Source organism: Dipodomys spectabilis, unplaced genomic scaffold (assembly GCF_019054845.1).
Source record: "Dipodomys spectabilis isolate Male_0828 unplaced genomic scaffold, ASM1905484v1 ptg000137l, whole genome shotgun sequence".
NCBI classification, from domain to species: Eukaryota; Metazoa; Chordata; class Mammalia; order Rodentia; family Heteromyidae; genus Dipodomys; species Dipodomys spectabilis.
In genome coordinates this window covers 13,781,365-13,792,332 of record NW_024870814.1, presented here as the reverse complement: position 1 = coordinate 13,792,332, position 10,968 = coordinate 13,781,365, and the positions used below count along the sequence as shown (strand labels likewise).

The 10,968-nt window shown below is 41.1% G+C and overlaps 1 pseudogene; it reads left to right on the top strand.

Annotated features, from left to right (window-relative positions):
- Positions 1-8,314: 8,314 nt before the first annotated feature.
- LOC122116855 lies at positions 8,315-8,539 on the top strand (annotated as a pseudogene).
- Positions 8,540-10,968: the final 2,429 nt, after the last annotated feature.

Below are 10,968 nucleotides of genomic sequence, written 5' to 3'. Positions count from 1 at the left end.
AGCCAAGGTCCAGCTCATTTGCCATACTGCCCACCAGCGGGTGCTTCCTAAAACCCTTCACCATCTCTCTGACACCCATGGTGCAAAGGATTTCTGCCGTGATGGGCAAGACCGACAGCAGACTCAAGGATTTGCGGACCTCCTCCGAATGTGTGCTGGAGGCCAGGTGCTCTTGGAGCAGCCGCACAGCTCCCCACACCCACTCGGCGGTCTGCGTCTCCATGCCACCTCTGGCCATGTCTACAGAGACACGGGAACCACACATCTGGACTCCTCCATCCAGGGGTTCACTCGCCCTGCTCTGAGAGGACAGGTCCACATTTGATGCCTTCAACAGGTCCTCCTGCTCCCTCTCACCATCCTCCACCTCCCTCTGACCCTCCCCCTGCACAAGATCATACTTCCTGGGCTCTAGACCTCCATCCTGGCCAGGGACCTGGCTCAGAGCCTCTGATTTGTGGCTCAGAACAGTCAAGGTCTTCCAGTGTTTGGCCAGTTTTGGCCAAACCGGCCACTTGTGCGTGCTTGCTAAAACTCTTCACTAGCCTTCTGACACCCGTGGTGGCAAGGATTTCTGCCGTGATGGGAATGACTGAGAACAGACTCAAGGATTTGTGGAGCTCCTCAGCATCTGTGCTGGAGGCCAGGCACTCCTGAATCTGCCTTACAGCTCGACACACACACTTGGCCACCTCCATCATGTTGCCAACCATGTCCAAGTTTATATAGGTGCCTGGGCCACGCACCTGGGTTCCTGGATGCCATGGGTCACTCACTGTGCACTGAGCAATCATCTCTGGTTGGTCACTGCGAGGCACGTGGAACTTCCTGGCAGTGTCCAGAGTGACTCTACCTGCCAGCTGCCTGCCTTATATAGTCCTCTGGCTGCCCCACCTCCTCCCACAGTTCCTCCTCTAAGCCCTTCCCGGACTCCTGCCTGTTAAGCCCTCACATCTTAGTAGGGGGTCTCCCAAGATGCACTTTGCATGACCTTCCACAAGTCCCCTCCTCACAACTGCCTAGGACATTGGCCCAGAGCAGTATAGACAAACTGGGGCAAGTCTGGTATAGAAGACAGTTCAAAGACTAAAAAGCAGCAGAAGGAGACTCCTGGCAAGAGCTGTACCTGTGGCTTTGCCAACACCAAGAATGGCGTCTGAAAGCCATGAGTGCCAGGATCTGGGCTGCCCAAAGCAACATGAGCAGAGGCTTACAGGCCCAGATGCTTCTACACCAGCATCCAGAAAAGCCTCCTCCTGGCTCTTGCACAAGCTTCTGGGCCATGAACACAGGGGCACAGTGTCCTGAGGAGGTCAACTCCAGCCCGACCTGGCCTGCACTGGGAGTGGCCACATCTCTGCCCACCTACCAAGTGTGATGTGAAGTGCTGGTCAGCCAGCAGCTGGAGGTATAGGAGGAGGAAGGGGTGCTGGTAGTGTTGCTAGTGCTGGCGGGGTGAGGACAGGGGTGGTCTCAGGGGAAGGAAGTTTCATCCCAAGCCTAGACTGTGCCCCTTCCTGCACCACCATGGCTGTGCCCAGATCTATGGGTAACACCAGAAAGGCCACTTGTATTAAAACTGCCCGGGTCATGTTCAAGACCATTCGGGAGAACAACTAAGATAATGGCAGGTGCCCCTGGCGATGAGCTCGAGAGGCCTGGAACACTGGTGGGATGTCCAAAGGACACTGCCCACTGGCTTTCCCATGCTTCTGCCAAGGCCACAGTCTCACAATATGTCCACTCTTACCTTACCCCTGGGACCCTAGCACCTCATGGCTACTCCTCCCTCCTTAATTCCTGTCCTTATACAACTTGAAGGAAGATGTCCTAAGGAACAGGTATTCCATGTGGATTGGGTTTATAAGACATATACATTAATAAGTCTTATTACTCTCCAGAAGGAAATGGATTTTCCTCCCATTCACAGGGAACAGCTGTGTGGAGATGGACCATATACCCAAACCTAGACCCACAAAGTGCACACATTGTGCCGACAGGCTGTGGATAGGGGAAAGCAGTCAAACGTGGTCAAAATCAATAAAATTAAGTTTTATACCAATATATGAATGAATATGTGCAAAAATAGCACACGGAATACCTGTATAATGCAAAGACTACACACACACACACACACACACACACACACACACACACATACAAGCAAACACACACACATATATACAAGCAAACACACACAGATATACAAGCAAACATATACATAATATCTGTGTGTTTCTGTGTGTGTGTGTGTGTGTGTGTGTGTGTGTGTGTGTGTGTGTGTGTGTGTGTGTGTCTCAGACTCAGATCAAGCACAGACTACTCAGTGGGCCTCTGGACAGCGAAAATTAATCAGATTTTTTTCCAAACAGGGGAAAAGCTGGAGGACCTCTGACTCAAGTTTACCATACTAGCTACTCAGAAGATTGGGATCTGAAGGCCATGGTTGCAAAAAGACCGTGCAGGAAAGTACAGGAGACTGTCCTACCCACTGAACTACTCTTCCGCAAAGGCATCCCCCCCTCCCCCGCTTCAAAATCATTGCTGGAAGTGGAGTGTTGGCTCAAGTGGTCAAGTGGTAGAACACTATCCTTGAAGAAGGAAACCTCAGGAAGGATAACAAGACCCTGAGTTCAACCCCAGACCAGAGCCAAACTAATAAATAGTGACAACAATTATGCAGGGTAGTTGTGGAGGTGGGAGGGAAGGGATTGTAGGGGAAAAACAAAGAAGTAGGCAATAATGCTCGTTAGGAAATGTACTCATTACCTTGCTCATGTAACAGTAAACCCTCTGTACAGTATTTTTACAATAAAAAAGTATTAAAAATAATGTATTGCATGAGGTAACACAAGAACTAATACTTCAGTTATCTTTGTAATTTCCTATTCTGGTATCTCTCAATTCACCTTTCTTATTGTGTTTCTACTGAAATAGTACAGTTGATATTTAAAGTAATTAACTACTGGAAATTCTTGAAAACTGTGCATTTAAATTGTCTTAACATATAGTAAGCTCACAATGACAATTGCTGCAATGGTTCCATTTTTTAATTCCTTTCTAAAAGATTCCACATTTGCTTATTTCTTTCACACCATCTGATCACTTACATAGTATCCTTGGAACCAAACCTGGCTACTTAGAGTTCTGTTTACAATTAGCTTCTTCAGGTGCAAGTAGTTTCTGAAGAATGATAGTACATTTGAGTCCAGATTAACCAGCTTTTGGAGCCATTTTTGCCTACATCCCTTCACTTCTGAAACATGCCCCGGACAGCAAACAAACACTAGAGGAAAGGGTTTTACAGATTGTTGCTGGAAGCAAAGATCAAGCTTGTATGCCAAGCTACTTGGGAGGGTGAGATCTGGAGAAATTGGGTTGAAGATCAGTACATGGTCACAAAGGGTCACAAGTCCTATCTCCTAAATAACTACCATCAAAGAATGCTGGAGGAATTTTCCAAGGAGAGAGGACTACCCAAGATGATATAAGGCTCCATGTTCAACTCAGCAGTTATAAATAAATAAATATTAAGAAAATATACTTTTATATAATTTAACCCAAAACCAAGTAATAAAATGTAATCTTGGGTAATAAGCCCAAATTAAACCCAGAACTTTATTTATTAAAACATCCAGAAAACAAATCATTTCTAGGTTTGGTTCTGTAAGAAAGCTAAGTTTGAAATGTCTTCTGGAAAATTTAGCTATATATGATGCCTTAATGCCATTAAAAGAGATAAGAGTAAAAGTTACATTGGCTTTGAATGTTGAATTCAATGAGATTATCTCTGTAAAGGACAGCAAATGATGATGAAGGTGTCAAATTGGAGTAAATATTTTATTTTTTCATAAAGATATTATTTTTTAGTATAATTTGTATGGTTTGTGGCATTTTTTTCACTTAGGTCAACTAAGAAAAAACTGATTATCATTCTCTGCATATATATATATATATATATATATATGTATATATATATATATATATATATATATATCACATTTTCTTGATCCATTCATCTATTGGGGGCATCAGTGTTGGTTCCATATCTTAGCTATGGTGAATACTGCTGCAAGGAATACAATTGTGCAGGTAACATTAATGGGGCCTTGTTTGTGGTCACTTGAGTACATTCCCAGAAGTGCGATTGCTGGATTGTAGGGAGTTCTATGTTTAATCTTATGAGGAACCTCCATACTGCTTTCCATAGTGGTTGAATCACGTTATGTTCCCACCATCAGAGTAGTATCTGGCCTCATCCCTGCCAACATCTATTATTATCTGTTTTCTTAATAATGGCCCTTGTAATTGGGGTGTGGTGGAATCTCAATGTGGTTGTGAATTGCATCTCCCTTATGGTCAGAGATGTTGAACATTTCTTCAGGTGTCTATTGGCCATTCTTATTTGCTCTCCAGAATAGACTCTTAATTCTTTAGCCTGATGATTAATGGGCTGGTTATTTCTTTGAGGATTTTTGAGGAGTGTTTATTGAGCTTTAGGTATATTTTTGATATGAGGCCTTGTCTGTTGTATAGCTTGTGAATATCTCATCCCAGTTTGCGAGCTTTCTATTTATCTTGCTGGCTATGGCATTTGCCATGCAGTAGCTCTGCAGCTTAATATGATACCATTTATCCATCCATTCTTTGATTCATTGTGTTCTCGATCTATATTTAGAAAGTTTTCTCCTGGGTAAAGGAGCCCTACAAATCCCTTTGCAAGAAAATGGAAAGATTTAGAATAAACCATATTAAGTTAAGTAAGCCGATCAAAAGAAACATAGGCTCCATAGTTTCTTTCATTTGTAATAATTAGTATATGTCTAGTATAGTCCTTGCAGAGGATCACAATAGATCAATAGCTATGTAAATATCACAACATAAAATGATGCTAATCCAAATGAACTCCAAGATATAGAAACAAGAGGTCTTTTTTGTTGACTTTGTTGTGGTCTCTATACTGTATCAAGTTCCTTCTTTTTATTTTATCTTTTCTTTGGGGGGGGGGGTCCAGTCCTGGGGCCTGAACTCTGGGCCTGGGCGCTGTCCCTCAGCTCTTCAGCTCAAGGCTAGCGCTCTACCACTTGAGCCACTGCACCACCTCTGGCTTTTTTCTTTTTGCTTATGTGTTGCTGAGAAATCGAACCCAGGGCCTCAGGCATGCAAGGCAAGCACTTCTACCACTGAGCCATCTTCCCAGCCCTATTATATCTTTTTTAACTTCCCTTTGGCTTATCCCCTGTAGTCACTGTTTATATTCTGGAACCATGCATCTTTTATACACATTTCTATGACTTGAGAAGAGAAGGAGAATAACAAAATGGTGAAACAAGGACAAAGGGTGACCAAAGCAACAGTGATACTCACAGGACACTATGTTGGAAATGAACTTTATAACTTCGGGGTGGGTGGGTTGGGTGTAGGGATAGTAGGAGATGAAGGAATGGGTAACAATATTTGACAAGAAATGTTCTCATTACCCTGCTTACGTAACCCTTCTGTACAGTACCTTTACAACAAAATTAAATTAAATTAAAAAGGATAAAAGAAAAATGTTATAAATTTTTACTTCAGTGTAATGAGTTTTAAAATCAATTATCTATCCTGTTAATCTTCCACACTGTATTTACACAACAAATTGCTCACAGAATTTCTTAAATCTTCCTTCTAGAGAGTAAAGGGAGAAAGTGATCAAGATGTATTCTACTGCTATACTGACATGTTTTTTAACCTCTTTTTTAAACTATGTAAAGGCAAATATAGGTATGTAATTCTGGTTATCTTTAATTAACATAAAATCTTATAATGTCTACCTTCCCAATCTATATTAACCAGTCTCTGCTTATTTGTCACAGAGATTTAAATCCCTACTTCTTGTCTCCAAGGATTCTGCTCTGTCATGGGGCAGAATATCACATGGTAAGAAGGAACACGTGGAGAAGGAAGTTGGTGCTGATGCTCCAGAAGACCCCACATGGTCATCTGAAGAGCCTCCTTGTGGGAAGTGATTAATTCATTGGAGGTCCTGTTCTCAGAAGGGCTATATCAGTCAGTTCTCACAACAGTTGCTTCTTACAATCCATATGTTTGGACTAATCTAACTGCAGCTTGTTTTGTTTTTTTGGTTTTTTTTTTTGTTTGCTTAGTCATGGGGCTTGAACTCTGGGCCTGGGCACTGTCCCTCAGCTCTTCAGCTCAAGGAGAGTGCTCCACCACTTGAGCTACAGTGTCACTTCCAGTTTTCTGGTGGTTTATTGGAGATAAGACTCTTAAGGTCTTTCCTGCCTGGGCTGGCTTTGAACCTTGATCCTCAGCTCTCAGGTTCCTGTGTAGCTAGGATTATAGGCGTGAGCCACCAGCGCTTGGCTACTACTTGTTCTCTTTACATTAATACAGCAAATTGTTCAACAGACAGGACAGGCCTCACCTGAGTAGAGGCAGATGAAACTACTGCATCTAGAATTTTCTGTATCTAAAACTGAGTTAAACATTATTCAGAGCTTAATTCAGTTGACTGATAAAGGGTGTGTGTGTGTGTGTGTGTGTGTGTGTGTGTGTGTGTGTGTGTGTTGGATGTGGTTTACATAGAAATGCTCTTTAATGGGCTGATTGAGGAATAAAAAGCATCTCTCTACCCATGATACTCCTCTCCTCTCATAAACAACATCCTAAACCTTAAGGAAGCATATTCAGATTCCTAAGAATCAGTGAGGATTCACATTCAGTAGATCTAAGGTGTTATTTGGAAGATGCTCTCAGGGATACTGATGATGATTCAGAATTCTGGACATATTCTGAATAGGAAAGAAAATAATATTTCATCCATGTTTAGTTGTGTTTGATTCCTTTGTGTCAAGAAGTAGTTTTGCTTAAGTGTCCCTAACATATTTCATGCAAATTTCTCATTTTCTGTGGACTGAGTCTTACTGAAATTCTTGCTATGGTTAAAAGTTGCTGATAAGAAGAGACACGTGTGAACATGGTCTTGTGCAATGCCTTCTTGGATATATTCTGAGAGTGGCCCTGACCTCACCAGGTCTTCAGCTGTGAGCTCCTGTGATCACAGCCTCTTCAGGAAGTGCACTTTCCAGCACTCTATTCCTTCTCTTCTTTACTGTGGTTATTCTGAATTAGATGAAACCTCTTCTAATCGCTTATGAGTTTAGAAGCCTTAAGAGTCTCAATCCAGTCCATCTACAACCTGCAAGGAATCATGTGGACAGAGATGAGAATGTGGACAACTGAGAACTTCAGGCATATTTCTGGTTTTGAATTATATTTTTGCTATATATGAGTATTACATAAATGGTACATTAAACATGGCAGTTTATAAATATAATGCATCTTGATCCATATTACCATCTCATCTTTCTACCCAAGTCCTCTCTATCCAACCCTTTTTTTCTATACATATTTCCATATATAAAGTATTTTCAGTTAATAAATGTGAATTTATGACCCTGTAAAACTGTACAGTATATGTAAGATCCCTTTCTCATTACTCTATAGTAAATATTGATGTAATGGGTCAGTATGTATCTGAACCTGTTAAATATTGTCTTAAATGTATTTTATCTATTCCCAAATTCTCAAATTTTATTTTTCTATGTGTGTATTTATTTGAACCTAGCCAGAATCCAAGGCTGCCTTGACCTTCTGAACTCTGAATAATACCTTGAGGTCTAGTAACTGAAAAAGACATATCTATGTCCAAACTTTCCAAAATTGGGTAACACATTTTTCTTAGTTTTGTCTTTGTATTTCCTTAAGTTATTATAATGTCATTGTTCTATTCTACTTTCAAGGGATGAGACCATGGCATTGACAATTAATAACCAATTTGATAATCACCATCAGAAAGAAATTAATTTTCTGATAATTAGATTGGATGTTTTGTTAACATGAGTAGAAATAAGGGAGATTTTATTTTTGTTTTGTTTTGTTTTTGTCAGTCATGGGGACTGAACTCTGGGCTTGGGCACTGTCCCTCAGCTCTTCAGGCCAACTCTGGCGCTCTACTCCTGAGCCACCTTCCCAGCCCCAGAAATAAGTTCTTAAAGACATAATTAGCTGAAAATATCCCATGCCTATAAGAAATTGATGTTTAATGTGATGAACTAGCTTGTTAGTACAAATGTTTAGATCATGGCACAATAGTGTACTTCAAATACAATTGTATCACGGCAATCAAAATTGTTTTTCAATGACTATTTTTTCTTTATAAAATTACTTTTCGAAAATGTTTTCAAATGTGCTGCTATGAGTTGCTTGATGGTTAGAAGCTTGCATTTAGAATTTCACTGATGGAGCATTCATGTTGTATAAACAAATTTACTGTTCAGATAAATAGGACATGCCAGCATGACATGTTGCCCAATGACATAATGGAGCTTGTCCCTAAAAGCAATTTGTTGTCTGAATCTGCAAGGAGGAATCTTGGTGTGCAGCAGAGTCGGTATGGGGTCATTATAGCATCCATAAACCAGAGCCTCACATCTTGCTGTTCTGGAGGCTACTACCCAGCAAGCCAAAGAACTGATACTGGAGAACCATTTTCAACCTTAAGCTTTACACAACTGTCCTTTCTAACCTCTTTCTCAGAGCATGATTTTGTTGCTTTCTTATTTCACACTTTGATATTCAAAGGATGCTCAACATGCTGTTTGAAAGTGTTGAGAACTGCTTTGCCTGACTTATGTCTCACTTAGGTCTGAGCTTCATGTTATTTTAAGGAATATTAAGAAGTTTCTATTCCTCTATTAACTTATTTCTTTTCTTTACCTCCTTAAGCAATGACAGGAGCAAGGCTTTTATCTTGTTCCTTTCCTATTTCTGTTTTTCTTTACCTTTCAATATCTTCAAACAACTCCTTTTTTTAAATAAGGATTTTATTATGAAAATACTAATACAGAGGGGTTACAATATAACCAAGGTAATGAATACATTTCTTATCAATCATTGTTGCCTCCTCCTTTGTTTTCCCCTACCATCCTTTCCCTCCCATCTCCACAACTACACTCCCTTCTCTCTTCCCTCCACACCCCCCACAGTCTAAATTGTAAAGTTCATTTTTCAATATAGTGTCTTGTACATTGTTGCAATGGATCAACCTGTATCCCTATTTAAACAATATGTTTTTTCCCTTCCGCTCTCCAAATTAAACCAACATCAAATACAGGGAAAACTGCTTCTTGAGTAGAGCCACCAATACAGACCTGCAAGGGAGAGCTTTGTGGGCTGTAGGCCCAGCGGAGTGGGGTCTCAGAAGATATGCTCTGCTCGGTATCCTCAGAGCCTTTGGCAGATGGATGAAGTATCTTATGAATCAGACCATGGCTATAACAGGAATTGTGTAAATTTGCTATCTTATGTATTGCTAGTGGCATATATATATATATATATACATATATATATATATATATGATAACTCATGGATGTACCTCTCAGTGAACTGGAAATTTTCCATTTTAATCAAGAAATTATATTTCAAGACTTGATGAAGAATTCTTTATAATCTGAAAACAAAACCTGTTTTTTATTATTATAATTTTTAATTGTGAAAATACCATACAGAGGGTTTACAATTAGATGGGCAAGGTAATGAGTACATTTCTCATCAAGTATTGTAGCCTCCTCCTTTGTTTCCCCCTAAAATCCCTTCCCATCCTCCTCCTGCCCCTCCACCCACTCCTCCTACCCCTCTCCCCGCCACCAAAGTTGTAAAGTTCGTTTTTGACATAATGACTTGTACATCTCATTTTTGCAATGGGTTCACCTGTGTCCCTATTTAAACAATTTGGTTTTTTCCTTCCCCTCCACAAATTATACCAACATCAAATACAGTGAAAGCAGGGGTTATACCATGGGGGAGGGACATACAAAGCAACAAAGAAATGATCTTATAAATGTGTTAGAAACAATCGCATGTAAGAAAAACATTTGAATACATATCTTAGGGTTCATTTCCCTAACATCAACTTATCTAACCTTTTCTGCTTGACGCTGACATATACTAGTTATTGCAAATAAGGGAAACCATGGGACCTATGTTTCTTTTGGTCAGTCTTACTTCACTTAATATAATTTTTTCCAAATCTTTTCTAAAGCTTTATTGCCTTGCGTTTAAAACCTGGTTTGATATACCTAAAATGCCTCTTTCTTTTGGGTGGCTGCAAATTGTTAGCACAATGTAAGTGAAACATGAGTATAGATCAGTGATTTTTAAAGTCAGAAGGTGTGTGCTGCTTGGGATGAGCAGGAGGACAGAATGTTAGGGTGTGCAAATGCCTCCATGACCTCTCCAGAGACCTTAAAGTTTGGCTGTGTCTGAGTAGTTGTGTAGAGTAGAGGCAATTGTGCAGGTAGAGGCCCCAGGAGGAGCAGCTGGGGCAGCCCAGCCCCTCACTTCTGCTTTGCCGGGAGGTTTTTGTTATGACTTGTATCACTGTGGGGGATAATAATGACTCTGTTGACAGAAATAAGTTGCGGCATCTTCAAGCTGCAGGCTGCTGATGGCAAGAGTGAACTCTGTTCCATATCCACTGCCACTGAACCTTGGTGGGAACCCAGATTGCAAAGTAGTTGCATAACTGATCAGGAGCTCTGGAGCTTTCCCTACTCTCTGCTGGTACCAATGTAAATAATTGGTAATGCCCTGACTGGCTATGCAAGTGATGGTGACTCTGTCTCCCTGAGATGATGACAGGGATGGTGGCTGGGTCAACTGAGTGTCACATCTGGCACCTGACATTGGAAACATAAAAGCCATTAGCAGTTTAATTAATTCTGCTGTACAAGTACTTCCATGAACAGCAAAGTAGCTCAGTTGAACATTGGATGAATAATCCCCAGTATCATCTTTCCTTACCTGCAATCCAGAGCAGCAGGAGCCCCAGGAGCTGAGCAGGGGCCCTCATGTCCATGCTGTGTGCTGACTGGAACTTCTCCTGCACAGAGTGTGAGCAGCCT